The sequence below is a fragment of the Mustelus asterias genome, chromosome 26, assembly GCF_964213995.1.
Source record: "Mustelus asterias chromosome 26, sMusAst1.hap1.1, whole genome shotgun sequence".
Taxonomy (NCBI): Eukaryota; Metazoa; Chordata; class Chondrichthyes; order Carcharhiniformes; family Triakidae; genus Mustelus; species Mustelus asterias.
Window position 1 is genome coordinate 41,279,273 of NC_135826.1, and position 14,793 is coordinate 41,294,065.

Here is a 14,793-nt window from a genome sequence, read left to right on the forward strand (position 1 = left end):
TGAGCTTGAATCTCCACAGCAGAACTTGCCGATTCAGAGGTGAGAGAGCGAACCATAAGGCAGGTATTCCAAGTGGTGACCTGAGGAAGTTCAGAGTCCCGTGGTTTAGAACATCTGGGAATGAATTTGTTGTCAATAACATTGAGAATTGACAACCACAGGGAACGCGATTGTGGAACACTTTGGGAATGTAACCCCACCTCTTTAATGGTTTAATAGAGTTTGTTATCTGATGAACAATAGATGTTATCAGTTGTTGACGACTGAAGATCTAGTCCGAGAGGAAGTGACAACACAGTGGGTTTGTACAATCAGACTTTTGCTGTCAACATCTGACTAAAATAAAAATGACTAAAGGCTGGACTGTACCTGCCCCTCCGCAGTGCGTTTTCAGCAGTGAGGTGGTGGCTTGTAAAGTAGGTCAGGTGACCAGCCCAAAAGCTTCCCATTCACCCACGAGCCGACCCTCCTAAAAGGCTAAGTGGCACCAAAATAGGCAACCCACCTACTATCTTTAAATTAGGCTTAATAGCAAAGTTATTGACTTGAATAATATACAGCACAAACTGGCTGGGAGTGGACAGGCGGATGTGGGCAGGTCAGAAATGGTGGGAAGGAAAGATGGCACTTCATCTGGGGAGGGATGGGGGTGCCCAGCTGGGTGCATCGGGGGATAACCTCCCCAAAATATCACTCCCTCTTCCTCCTGGGCAACCACCCTCCAAATCCTGGCTCCTCACCCCATTCTCCCCCCACCTCATCCCTCCGCACCCCCCCCCCCCCCATCCCCCCTTCGGTTCCAGGATGCCTCCAAGTCCTGAAACCCAGGACTTCCCGTTCTGAGGCCGCCGCCATCACCTCAGAGCTTCTTCCTGCAGTCCCAGCAGCGTCCATTACTGAGCTCTGCCTGGACTGGTGGAGCTGCCAGCCAATCAGATTGGCCAGCAGCTGCCAAGAGTGGGGCTTTCTCCCAGTGAGTGGTAGAAGTCCCTTCAGGGTGGGCTTCCTTGGAGTATATCAGCTTCCAGCCAACGTTCCTTCCGGGCAGACCCCACCCCATAAAATGTAGCCTCAAGTCCCTCGAGAAGCAGAGAGAAAGGATTGGAGAGAAAGTGGCATGGCCTAAAAAGAAGGGGAAGCAGATTTAGGACTGAGTTGAGGAGGAACATCTTCACCCAAAGGGTTGTGAATCTGTGGAATTCCCTGCCCAGTGAAGCAGTTGAGGCTACCTCATTGAATGTTTTTAAGGCAAGGATAGATAAATTTTTGAACAGAAAAGGAATTAAGGGTTATGGTGAGCGGGCGGGAAGTGGAGCTGAGCCCACAAAAAGATCAGCCATGATCTTATTGAGTGGTGGAGCAGGCCCGAGGGGCCAGATGGCCTATTCCCGCTCCTAGTTCTTATGTTCTTAAGTTCTTATGACTTGTTCATGTCAGAGATGACCACAGGGCCTCATGAGGTGTTTCAAATGTTTTACAATCAAAGGTGCTGTCTTCTCCGCTCAATCCCATCTAACTACCTTTTCCCATGTTCAACCGACCTACCTCCTCCCCAAACCCCCGTTGGCCCTTGACTGGTTTGTACACAAGGTCAGAGTTCGTGGTGCAGGGGGTAACATGTCAGTGTGGTAAAGGATGGGTTAGCTAATAGGAAACAGACAGTTGGGATGAACGGGTCTTTCTTAGCTTGACAAGAGGTGACTAGTGCAGTGCCATGGGGATCCGTGCTGGGACCTCAGCCAGTTACAATCTATATCAATGAGTTGGATCAAGGGACCGGATGTTTGATAGCGAAATGTCCCAGGGACACCAAGCTTGGTCTTGGAGAGAGATGTCAGGAGGACCAAGAAGAGCCTGCAAGTGATATAGACAGATCAAGCGAGTGGGTAAGAAATTGGCATGTGGAGCATAACGTGGGAAAATGTGAACTTATCCACTTTGGCAGGAAGAATGGAAAAATAGTAAATTATTTAAATGGAGAGAGATTGCAGAACCCTGAGTCACAGAGAGGTCTGGGTGTCATGGTGCATGAATCAGGAAGCGTTAGCCTGTAAGTCCAGTAAATGATTAGGAAGGAAAATGGAATGTTGGTGTTTATTGCAAGGGGAATGGAATATTAAAATTCAGGATGTTTTGCTGTAGCTGTACAGGGCATTGGTGAGACCACATAGAATCATGGAGTACCTACAATGCAGAAGGAGGCCATTCGGCCCACCAAGTCTGTACCGACCCTCCAACAGAACATCTTACCCAGGCCCTATCCCTGTAACCCCACATACTTAACCTGCTAATCTCCCTAACCTACACATCTTTGGACATTAAGGGGCAATTCAGCATGGCCAATCCACCTAACCCACACATCTTTGGACTGTGGGAGGAAACCGGAGCACCCGGAGGAAACCCACGCAGACACGGGGAGAATGTGCAAACTCCGCACAGACAGTGACCCGAGGCCGGAATTGAACCCGGGTCCCTGGCGCTGTGAGGCAGCCGTGCGAACCACTGTGCTACCGTCGAGAACACTGGGATACACCTGGAATACTGTGTACAGCTTTGGTCTTCTTATTGGAAAAAAGATATAATTGTGTTGGAAGCAGGTAGGAGAAAATTCATCTGACTCATTCCTGGGACGAAGGGTTTATCTTATGAAGAAAGGTGGAACAGTGTGGGCCCAGTGTCCATTGGAGTTTGGAAGAATGAGAGGTGATCTTATCGAAACACGTAAGATCCTGAGGGGAATTGATAGGGTGGATAGCATGAGGGTGTTCCCACTTGTGAGAAAGACCAGAACTAGGGGACTTGGTTTCAGAATAAGTTGCCTCCTGTTAAGACGGAGATGAGAATTTTTATTTTCTGAGGGTCATTAGTCTGTGGAATTATTTTCCCCAGAGGCTGAGGGCCACTGAATATATTTATGGGAGAGTGGGACAGATGTTTGATAGAAAAACTTTTTTTTATTCATTCGTGGGACATGGGCGTCGCTGGCTGGTCAGCATTTGTTGCCCAGCCCTAGTTGCCCTTGAACTGAGTGTCTCGCTCGGCCATTTTGGAGGGCATTTGAGAGTCAACCACATTGCTGTGGCTCTGGAATCACATGTAGGCCAGACCAGGTAAGGACGGCAGATTTCCTTCCCTAAAGGACATTAGTGAACCAGATGGGGTTTTCCAACAATCAACAGTGGTTTTGTGGTCCTCAGTAGATCCTTAATTCCAGATTTCTTTTATTGAATTCAAATTCCACCACCTGCTGTGGCGGGATTCAAACCTGGGTCCCCAGAATGTTAGCTGAGTGTCTGGATGAATAGTCTAGCGATAATAACACTCAGCCATCGCTGGGATTTTCCGGGTGGGCGAAAAATCCCAGCCATCATCTTATCGAATAGCAGAGCAGACTCGAAGGGCCGAATAGCCTACTCCTTCCCCAAAGTCCTCTGTGTTATGATGTATTGGGACATTCAAACAGCAAAGAGGAAAGATGAAGGGGCCATCAAATAGCTGGATCCAAAGTTCGGGACTTTTTTGAGTGTGTTGAAAGACGGAGAGTTCCCTGGAGGAAACCCATAGCTCAGTCTCTCCGGATCCAGCTGCTGGGTGTGTGATCCTATGCCAGTTTTCCATTTCCTTCATTAAAGATGGAACAGATTTAATTGGCGAGGTAGCCTCCTTATTCTTCTGCGTTGCAATTTGAATGTGGAGTTAAGTCACGGCAAAATAGACACTGGGGCAATAAACAGATTGGCACGTGTCCATAACAGCACTTAAAGAATCAAAGTACAGGGAGCGTCCATGGATCTGCGAATCAAAGTGTAGTTTTAAACTGTCTTTAAATGGCTGAAATATAAACCAGTGTCTGGGTTACACTGCGTGCCCTGATATATAAACATCTGGATGGAAATCAATCCTTTTAACCCGATTAATGAGTTCTTTTTAAAATTTATTCGTTAACGAGATGTGGTCTTCGCTGACTAGGTCAACATTTATTGCCCATCCCTAATTGCGCTTGAGAAGGTCAGTGATAAACAGAAACTGCTGAAAGTAATCGGCAGATCAGGCAGAGAGGAGCAGAGTTCACAGGCAGGACTTTCTGTTTCCCGGGCGGGACAGGAAAATCTGGAGCTGTTAATGGCCCTCCCGGAATTTCCCATCCCGCCCGCGGCGATGTCTGTCGGTGTCGGGGCTGGAAAGCTCTGCCCAATGGTCCTGTTAGCCTTGGGCACAAATCGAAGAGTGGCCGCGAGATCTCGCGCGCGGCCAGAAATGGGATTTCCCCAGCGAGATCTCAACTTCTGGTGAGAATCGCTGCTGCTTTTGCAAAAGGCTAACCTTGCCGGGGTCAGAGGTGCCTGTAGGGGTTTGAGGCACAATGCTGGATTGTGCCCCCCTGGCACCCTGGCAGTGTCCCCTGGCAGGTGGGGGGGGGGGGGGGCACATGGAGGGCCCAGTGCCACAGAGGATGTGACCGGCAATGTAACCCTTCTCATTGACCAGGCGGTTCCCCTTATGTGTGGTGGGAGGAAGAGGGAGGAGCCCGACGCCTGCGGGGGGGAGGGGGGGGGGGGGGGAGCGGGCGAGGCCGAAGCCTGCGGCGGGTGGGGAGAGCCCGAAGCCTGCAGGTGGGGGAGGAGGGAGCCCGAAGCCTGCCGGGGGTGGGGGCCTTGATCTCCTTGGGATGTGTCCAAATGTCCATTGGGGAGGGGGGCCTTAAATGTGATTCTGAGGTCGGAGCACCCTTTAAAAACTGTGTCCTTTTAATAAATCCTCGGAGGTAGAAGTCCCTTCACCAAAATCCCTTTATTTACAAGTCTGACAACAGCACACAGAGTGCTGTCAGTTGGCAGTCTACACTCGGAATCATAGAGGAACTGACACGCCTCGTTAAATACAAAGCAATAAGTTTCCCTGATTGGCCCATCAATTTGGCCCTTAATCAGGGAGTTGATATTCTAACGGGCTAATCTCAATTGGCTGATTAAAGTCGTGACAGCCCTAACCTCAGAATCCTGGTTTAGCCGAAGTGATTAGGCCCCGCCCCTCCAGCTGGCTGCATGGTCCTCGCCAGCGCTCTTACACAGAGTGCCATTTACTCAGGCAGGAAAAGGCGAACATGAAGCCTGCAACTTTCTCCCAGCTTTTCTTGATTGATCCAGCACTCTGGAATTTTGGGAAAAATGCAGCCAATGCCCTTGCTGAAATGTCATTGTCCTGAAATGCTAACTCTCCGTACGTGTTGCCAGCCTTGCTGAGTCTTTCCAGAATATTCTGTTTTATTTCAAACCTCCAGATTACACAATGTTTTGCTTCAGGTCGTTTTCAGATGCAGAAGTTACAAATGACTGGGGTAAACTTGCAAAACGCCAGAGGTGCGAGAAAGAGCTGGCATTTGTAAAGTGCATTTCGACACACTCCAAACTGCCTTACAGTGCGTCCCTGAAATGTGGGCACGGTAAGAAACATGACAAGCAATTTCTGCACAGCAAGATCCCATGAACAGCACTGTGGTGATGAGCAGATTTTGACCAGGATTGCTCCAGGACACTGCGGAGATCGCCCCTGTCCCTTGGAATAGCACAGTAAGAAGTCTCACAACACCAGGTTAAAGTCCAACAGGTTTATTTGGTAGCAAATACCATAAGCTTTCGGAGCAATGCTCCTTCGTCAGATGGAGTGGTCTCTGTTCTCAAACAGTGCACAGACACAGAAATCAAATTACAGAATACTGATTAGAATGCAAATCTCTACAGCCAGCCAGGTCTTAAATGTACAGACAATGTGGGTGGAGGGAGCATTCAACACAGGTTAAAGAGATGCCCTTGCTGTATTCAGTATTCTGTAATTTGATTTCTGTGTCTGTGCCCTGTTTGAGAACAGAGACCACTCCATCTGACGAAGGAGCATTGCTCCGAAAGCTTATGGTATTTGCTACCAAATAAACCTGTTGGACTTTAACCTGGTGCTGTGAGACTTCTTACTGTGCTTACCCCAGTCCAACGCCGGCATCTCCACACCTTGGAATAGTGTCATGGGATCTTTAAAATCGATCTGAAGGGGCAGACAGGAGGTTTGTTTAATGCCTCATTTCAAAGAGGGCAGTGCAGCACTCCCTCAGCACTGACCCTGTGACAGTGCAGCACTCCCTCAGCACTGACCCTCTGACAGTGCGGCACTCCCTCAGCACTGACACTCTGACAGTGCGGCACTCCCTCAGTACTGACCCTCTGACAGTGCAGCACTCCCTCAGCACTGACCCTCTGACAGTGCGGCACTCCCTCAGCACTGACCCTCTGACAGCGCGGCACTCCCTCAGCACTGACCCTCTGACTGTGCGGCACTCCCTCAGCACTGACCCTCTGACAGTGCGGCACTCCCTCAGCACCGACCCTCTGACAGTGCAGCATTCCCTCAGCACCGACCCACTGACAGTGCGGCACTCCCTCAGCACCGACCCTCTGACAGTGCGGCACTCTCTCAGTACTGACCCTCTGACAGTGCGGCACTCCCTCAGCACTGACCCTCTGACAGTGCGGCACTCCCTCAGCACTGACCCTCTGACAGTGCGGCACTCCCTCAGCACTGATCCTCTGACAGTGCCGCACTCCCTCAGTACTGACCCTCTGACAGTGCGGCACTCGGTCAGTACTGACCCTCTGACAGTGTAGCACTCCCTCAGTACTGACCCTCTGACAGTGCGGCACTCCCTCAGCACTGATCCTCTGACAGTGCGGCACTCCCCCAGTACTGACCCTCTGACAGTGCGGCACTCCCTCAGTACTGACCCTCTGTCAGTGCAGGGCTCCCTCAGTACTGACCCTCTGACAGTGCAGCACTCCCTCAGTACTGACCCTCTGACAGTGCGGCACTCCCTCAGCACTGACCCTCTGACAGTGCAGCACTCCCTCAGTACTGACTCTCTGACAGTGCGGCACTCCCTCAGTACTGACCCTCTGACAGTGCGGCACTCCCTCAGTACTGACCCTCTGGCAGTGCGGCACTCCCTCAGTACCGCACCCAGACTCTATCTTTATCTATTTTTACTTTCTCTTGGTCACTTTGTCTTGCGCATTCACATCTTTCTCCTCACCATCTGCACCATCTTGTTTCATCCGCAGTCAATCGGTTATTTAATGTTAGTAGCAGTAATAGAAATTATTTAATTAATGCATTTCCCATAACATCTCATGTGATAAACATCTGGTTGGCATTTGTAATGTTGAAGGAGTTGAGAAGCTGGCATTGTTCTCCTTTTCTTGGGAAAGTTAAGGGGAGATTTAATATAGATGTTTAAAATCGTAAAGGGTTTTGATAGAAAAGGAGAGACAGTATCTTACACATCACCCTTAAAGACACCGGAGAACCAACTTATCACATTCTGGGCCGGAGTTTCTGACTGCACTCGCCCCAAAACTGGAAAATCCCATCCAAGGTCAACCAACCTTCGCATGGTCCGTCACCCTGCCCACTACAATTCCCGTAGAAAACTCCGTAGAGTCCACTTTACATTCTGGAACTTTCCAAATGGACCATTGAGTTTGTCTCATTGATGCTGCCATTCACCCAGTAAACCATCCCACCCTCCCAGTCTGGGATCCACAATAAACTATCCCACTTTCCGAGTCTGGTATCCACAATAAACTATCCCACCCTCCCAGTTTGGGATCAACAGTAAACACTCTCACTCTCTGAGTCTGGGACCCACAGTCAAAGATTCCATGGCAGCATTGCAAAGAATAGCAATGGGAATTCCTGCCCAGCGTTCTGGGTCTATATTATCAGGAAAAACCGACTATCAGGCTATTTATCACATCTGTGGCTACATGTCAGACACTAGGATTCCTGCGCCTTCTGACTCCCCAAAGCCTGTCCATCATCTACAAGGCACAAGTCAGGAGTGTAATGCAATACTCTCTACTTGCCTGGATGGGTGCGGCTCCAACAAAACCCAAGAAGCTCAACACCATCCAGGACAAAGCAGCCGTTAGATTGCCACCTCATTCACCACCTTCAGCATTCACTCGCTCCATCAGTGATGCACAGCGACAACTGCGTGTACCATCTACAAGATGCACTGCAGCAACTCACCAAGGCTTACAAACTCCTTCAACAATACGTTGCAAACTCTCTTGACCTGCGCCATCTCGAAGGACAAGGGCAGCAGATACCTGGGAACACTACCACCTGCCCGTTCCCCTCCAAGTCACTCACCATCCTGACTTGGAAACATATTAACATTCCTTCACTGTCACTGGTCAAATCCTGGAACTCCCTCCCTAACAGCACTATGGGTGCACCTGCACCACATAAACTGCAGCGGCTCAAGAAGGCAGCGCACCACCACCTTCTCAAAGGGCAATTAGGGATGGGCAATAAATGTCTAGCCAGCCATGCTTATGGACCATGAAATAATTTTTAAAATCATTGCTTATGGTGGGAGCTTGCTGTGAACAAATTGGCTACTGCATTTCCTACATTACAATAATGACTGCACTTCTAAATGTTTTTCATTGGCCATAAGGCACTTGATACATCCTGAGGTGCTATATAAATGCAATAGTTTATTTTCTTTATACAACCCGTGTCAGTAACATTTCCAGGTGGGTCTTAAGCAGGTGCTGAAATTCAGAAGTAAACTCATTTTTATTTGTTAATGGGATGTGGGCATTGCTGGCAAGACGTTCAATGTCCATCTCTGATCAACCTTGCGGGAAATCTAAATGTTGTTGTCCTCAATCAATCGTGGGAGATTTCCACCATCCAAACCCACACCTGCTGCCATCTAGAAGGACAAAGGCAGCAGATACATGGGAACACCACCACCTGCAAGTTCCCTCCAAGCCATCATCACCATCCTGAATTGGAAATATATCAGCCATTCCTTCACTGTGGCTGGGTCAAACTCCCTCCCTAACAGCACTGTGGGTGTGCCTACACCACTTGAATTTAAGCGATTCAAGAAGGCAGCTCACCACCACCTTCTCAAGGGCAACTAGGAATGGGCAATAAATGCTGGCCTAGCCGGCGATGTTCATGTCTCTTGAAGGAGTCAGGAGCAGTTTCCTCTCTGGTTGTTGGAAGCTGTGTGTGTTGGGGTGCAGGGTGCTGCTCGGAGGAAGTCTTTAACTGTGACAGCAAAAGTAAAATCCAGTTTATAAACTAATTTGAACCTTTCTCAACCATTTCCTGCTTCTGATTAAAGACACAGTTTGTCTCAGAAAGGGTTAATTTGGCACAGCTGATAATGTTCGATTATCAGAGCTTTGGGAATATTTAGCAAACAGGGTTACGTTTCACACACAGTAAAACCTGTCAGGTCTGGAGGAGGAGGAGTGTTGGATGTCAACACCGAGGTCTGGCGAACCACAGGCTGAGGCAAGGGCACGCTGTCTGTCAGCAAACAGGAACCAGCTGATTCTTAATGCAGAAAATTCAATTTAAGCGCGAGTCACAGTGAAGGTTGAAACTGGGGAAGGAAACACAGGACTTTTAACTCTCGGCAGGGTTTTGGTGCCTTGCCGATAAATGCTTCTATCGACTGGACTTACTGAAAACTGGTAGGAAAATATCATTAACTTGTAAAAGCTTTGTAACCGACAAGCTCCCGTGCTGTCAATGGAACTTAGTGATATGCTGCGTGGCTACTTACTAAAGTTAATTTATCGATGGGACAATTAAGAGCTACCAGTTCTGGCTTCCAGAGGGTAAAAGGTTATTGGAGAAGATGCGAGGAAAAAGATTCACTTTGGATGAGATCAGAAAACGGAGAGGTTACAGCTATCAGGAAAACTGATGAGGCTTTAACTTCTGGTTAAGGAGTGACCAGATCGAGATCTTTTAAAGCTTGGAAAGTGATCGGGTGACGTGGTGGGGGGACCTGAACCAAGGGTCATAAGTAGAAGATAATCACTAATGAATTCAGGACAAACTTCTTTCCCGAGTGGTGAGAATGTGGAATTCACAACCACAGGGAGTGTTCGAGGTGAATAGTACAGATACATTTAAGGGTTGAGCTGGATTAACACATGGCAGAGAAAGGATATGGTGATAGGGGGAAGAAACTAGTCTTTACACTTTATTTTAAATTCCATACAATATTATGAAGTATTTTTTCTACTTTAGTTAATAACAATGATAAATTGTATTTATTATATTTTTAATACAAAACGCCCTGAGATACAATAGAGCAAAATATGTCACTGAGTCACATGTGCAGACAATAGGGCAGATGATCGAGAGCTTGATCATGGAGGTGATCAGAAAATTTGGGGAGGCACGGTGGCACAGTGATTAGCACTGCTGCCTCACGGCACCAGGGACCCGGGTTCAATCCCAGCCCTGGGTCACTGTCTGTGTAGAGTTTGCACATTCTCCCTGTGTCTGTTTCCTCCCACAATCCAAAGATGTGCGGGTTAGGTTGATTGACCATGAAAAATTGCCCCTAGTGTCGGGGGGATTAGCAGGGTAAACATGTGGGGTTGCAGGAATAGGGCCTGGGTGGGAATCTGGTCGGTACAGACTTGATGGGCCGAATGGCCCCTTTATGTTCTGTAGGGATTCTGTGATCTTCTAGGTGGGTTTCACAGAGTGTCGTTAAGGTGGAGAGAGGGGTGGAAAGGTTAAAGGAAGTCAAGAGCCTAGGGTCTGAGCACGCTCGCCAGTGGTAAGCCCAGGGATGTTCAAGAGGCCAGAATCGGAGGAGCACGGATAACTCGGAGGGTTATGTGAATAGAGGAGATGACCGAGGCAGGGAGAGAGATGAGGCTGTGGAGGGATCTGAGAACAAGGGTGTGAATTTTTAAGGTTGAGACTGGAAAACAATGGAAGTCAGTGAGAACAGGGGAGACTGGTGAATAAGGGCCGCTGGGTGGCGGAGGTCCCTGCTGGAGGTCCCTCTACGGAGGGATCTCCCCCAATTACGTCGGGGACCTGGGGTGGAGGGTGATGCATGCAGCAGTTCCACACAACTGTAGGGTTCACGGGCTCCGAAGACTGCCCTTTCTGTAGCCTTGTGGAGTCCGTGGACTATGTCTATGTTTTGTGTCTTAAGCTGCACTCCCTTTTTGTTTTCCTAAAGAACCTTTTATTGATGTTTTGTTTGCACTTCAGTCCCACGCTCCTGATCTACGCACACCCGGTGGGGAGAGGGGAGGGTCGGGATGGTGACCTCCTCGTGAACCTGCTCCTGGGCCTGGCGAAATGTGCCATTTACCGGTCCAGGCAGCGGGCGATCGAGGGGGCCGTCCATCCTGACTGTCTTCCCCTCTACCGCGGCTACGTTCGCGGCCGGGTGTCCCTGGAGAGGGAGCATGCGGTGTCCACGGGCGCGGTTGACGCCTTCTGCACCCGTTGGGCACCGCAGGGGTTGGGGTGTGTTATTGACCTTGACAATCACGTTTTAATTTGATGTTTTTAAGTTTCCTTTGTACTTTGATTTCTGTTCGGGCTGTTTTCCCCCCCTCCCCTCCTTTTGGGGAGCTGCCCCTTTTACTTTGTCCTGACTTAATCTCATAGAAATCATAGAAACCCTACAGTGCAGAAGGAGGCCATTCGGCCCATCGAGTCTGCACCGACCACAATCCCACCCAGGCCCTACCCCCATATCCCTACATATTTACCCGCTAATCCCTCTAACCTACGCATTTCGGGGGCAATTTTTAAGCATGGCCAATCAACCTAACCCGCACATCTTTGGACTGTGGGAGGAAACCCACGCAGACACGAGGAGAACGTGTAAACTCCACACAGACAGTGACCCAAGCCGGGAATCGAACGTAGGTCCCTGGAGCTGTGAAGCAGCAGTGCTAACCACTGTGCTACCGTGCCGCCCGGTAATCTGAGTTTGTTTATTTGGTTTGACCTAAAGAGGGCGAGGAAGGATACAGGCAGCTAGGCTTTGGATGACCTCACCTTTACAAATGGTGGAAAATAAGACGCTGGCCAGGAGAGCTTTGGAATAATTGAGGCCAGAATTTTCCAGAACCCCCACACTGGGCTTTTTCGCAGCGGGGGAAGCACACAATTGGCTGCCGGCAGGTTCATCCGGTCCCGCTGAATTTGATGGCAATTTGCATCCCTCACCCGTCCCGTTGCTGGGGAACTCTCAGCAAGGTCAACTTTGCAGGACTGGAAAATCCCACTGGTGGGAGGGGCTGGAAAACTCTGTCCTCCATATCTGATATTTGTACTTCTCCAACAAAGATATTTTCTTTGTTCTGTTTGGTCAGTCTATTTTGCTCTCTCGAGATTATTGCCCTCGGGGAGGGTGGATGTGTTCCCAATGCGGTTATTAGTACTAGGCAGACTTTAGGCTGCTTTCGCACTCCATGTTGTGTTCACTGATCTATGGCGGGTGGTACAATTGACCTCAGTCTCCTATTCTCCGTCCAGTGGTGTCAAACTGGCAAGTGGCTGCAGATGTGAACATCACAGGATTGGCCTTGACTCTGAGGCCTACCACAGCCAAATAGTTTGCTAACATTCATTGTCCAATTGGACATTTGGATGAGGGAGGCTACCTGCCAGTAGAGGGTCAGTGCCCCGAGGAGATGAGAGAGATTGCCCTTGTAACATATGTTTCATGAATAATTTTCCCAGATCTTGCCATTGTAACGGTAAGTGGGCATAAAGAGGAAGATTCCTGCTCCGTAGTGCCATGTTGGGACATTCCTTTATTCCTGTCAGTCACTGGGCACAATTTAGCTGCCTCGTGCCCAGTTTCGCATTGGCATGTTCACTCTGCCGTTTCCTGTTGTGTATCAGATAAAGTTGGAGAGTGTGGGAGGAACCAGTTACTGTGTCAGCATCTCTTCACCAGATAATGACAAGGGGCAGGAAATCAGATCACATCAAGAAAAACAATAAACAGTCCAGAAATACAGCTTGCCCTCGCCGGAGACTGATCAAATCCCGCCATGCTGTCTTCCATCCCTGTCTTGTTGCCTCCTCCAGCCCCATGAACCACCATGGTCTCTGCACTCCTTTAATCCTGCCCTCTCCCAGATCCCCGATTCCCATTGGCAGCCGTGTCCTTCAGATCCCTCAGCACGAAACTCTGGAATTCCCTCCTGAAACATAGAAATGTAGAAACTAGAAGCAGGAGTAGGCCATTGGTCCTTCAAGCCTGCTCCGCTGATCATGAAATTCAATGTCCTGATCCCTCCTCCACCCCCCCCCCCCCCCCTTGGTCCCTTTAGCCCCTCTTCTCCCATATTCTCTTTCCTGTTTGACCAGGTTTACCAATTCCAGTATCTCCTCATGTCACTCAATCTCGGGTTTAGTTTGATCATTCTTCTTGTGAAAGAATACTTTGGGACGTTTTCTTATGTGATGGTCGGAAGGGAGATCTAATTGAGTTAAAAATGATTCTTCCTCAGAATCCTTCCTCTTGCTGAGGATTGGTTGAAATGTTGCACCAATCGCTCCCACTGTAAGCAATAGCATTCCTACCACGAGAGTTCATTGCTAAATATGGAATGATACGGAGTAAGATCCCAATCTTCACCGAGGTGAATGACCACATGTCTACTTTTACAGGGGAGTTCCCTGGACATGTCCCATCTTTTTAAGAACAAAGAACAGTGGGGTGGCACAGTGGTTCGCACTGCTGCCTCACAGAACTAGGGACCTGGGTTCGATTCCCGGCTTGGGTCACTGTCTTTGTGGAGTCTTCACATTATCCCCATGTTTGCGTGGGTTTCCTCTGGGTGCCCCGGTTTCCTCCCACAGTCCAAAGATGTGTGGGTTAGGTGGATTAGCCATGCTAAATTGCCCCTTAGTGTCAGGGGGATTAGCTAGGGTAATGGAGATAGAGCCTGGATGGGATTGTGCTTGGTGCAGACTCGATGGACCGAATGGCCTCCTTTTTGTATTGTAGGATTCTATGATTTTAGTACAGCACAGGAACAGGCCTTTTGGCCCACCAAGTCTGTGGCGACACAGATGCCTTTCTAATCTAATATTTTCTTGCCTCTACGTGGTCCATATCCCTCTATTCCCTGCCTATTCATGTATCTATCCAGATGCCTCTTGAACGTTGTTATAGAATCTATTTCCATCACCTCCTTTGGCAGCGCATTCCAGGTATTCACCACCCTCTGTTTCAAAAACATGTCCCTTACATCTCTGTTCAACTTTCCCCCTCTCATTTTCAACCTATGCCCCCCCACTAATTGACCCTTTGACCCTGGGGAAAAAGACTCTGACTATCCACTCTATCCAAGCCTGTCATAATCTTGTAAACCTCTATCAGGTTCCCCCTCATCCTCCGCCACTCCAGTGAAATCAATTTTGCTAGTGTCCGCTTTCAGAGTCTTGCTAGGATCATCTATGTGTCCAATATTCCAGCTTTTATGTACTGAGAGGGGGGTGACATCTCCTATCGACACCAGATGAAGATGATTTAAAGAGTTAATGGGGTCGATAGAGACTGTGTTTTCTCTGTGGGGGGAGGGGGAGGTGCAGAACGAGGGGGCTGAACCTTAAAAGTAGAGCCAGGCTAGAGTTCAGTAGTGATTTCACATCCTCACACAATGGGTGATGGTAGAAATTTGGAACCCTCTCCCTCCAAAAGTCAGCTGGCGGAGGGGATGGGGGGGGCAGAATAAGAAAATTTCGAACAGGTGAATGATAGATTTTTTTCTTCCATAAGGGTTTTAAGTTTTTAATAGTTTTTTAAAGTTTATTTATTAATCACAAGGTGGCTTACATTAACACTGCAATGAAGTTACTGCGAAATTCCCCTAGTCGTCACACCCCGGCGTCTGTCCAGGTCAATGCACCTAACCAGCACGTCTTTCAGACTGT

The 14,793-nt window shown here is 48.9% G+C and overlaps 1 protein-coding gene across 2 annotated transcripts in view; it reads left to right on the forward strand.

Annotated features, from left to right (window-relative positions):
* Positions 1–9,371: 9,371 nt before the first annotated feature.
* LOC144479625 (3',5'-cyclic-AMP phosphodiesterase 4C-like) overlaps positions 9,372–14,793 on the forward strand; it is a 330,099-nt gene continuing 324,677 nt past the window's right edge. Inside the window, exon 1 of one of the 2 annotated variants that reach the window (XM_078198561.1) lies at positions 9,372–9,545. The gene's annotated coding sequence lies outside the window, so the exon portion shown is untranslated. The remainder of the gene's footprint in view (positions 9,546–14,793) is intronic. The other variant, XM_078198559.1, reaches the window with a different exon arrangement.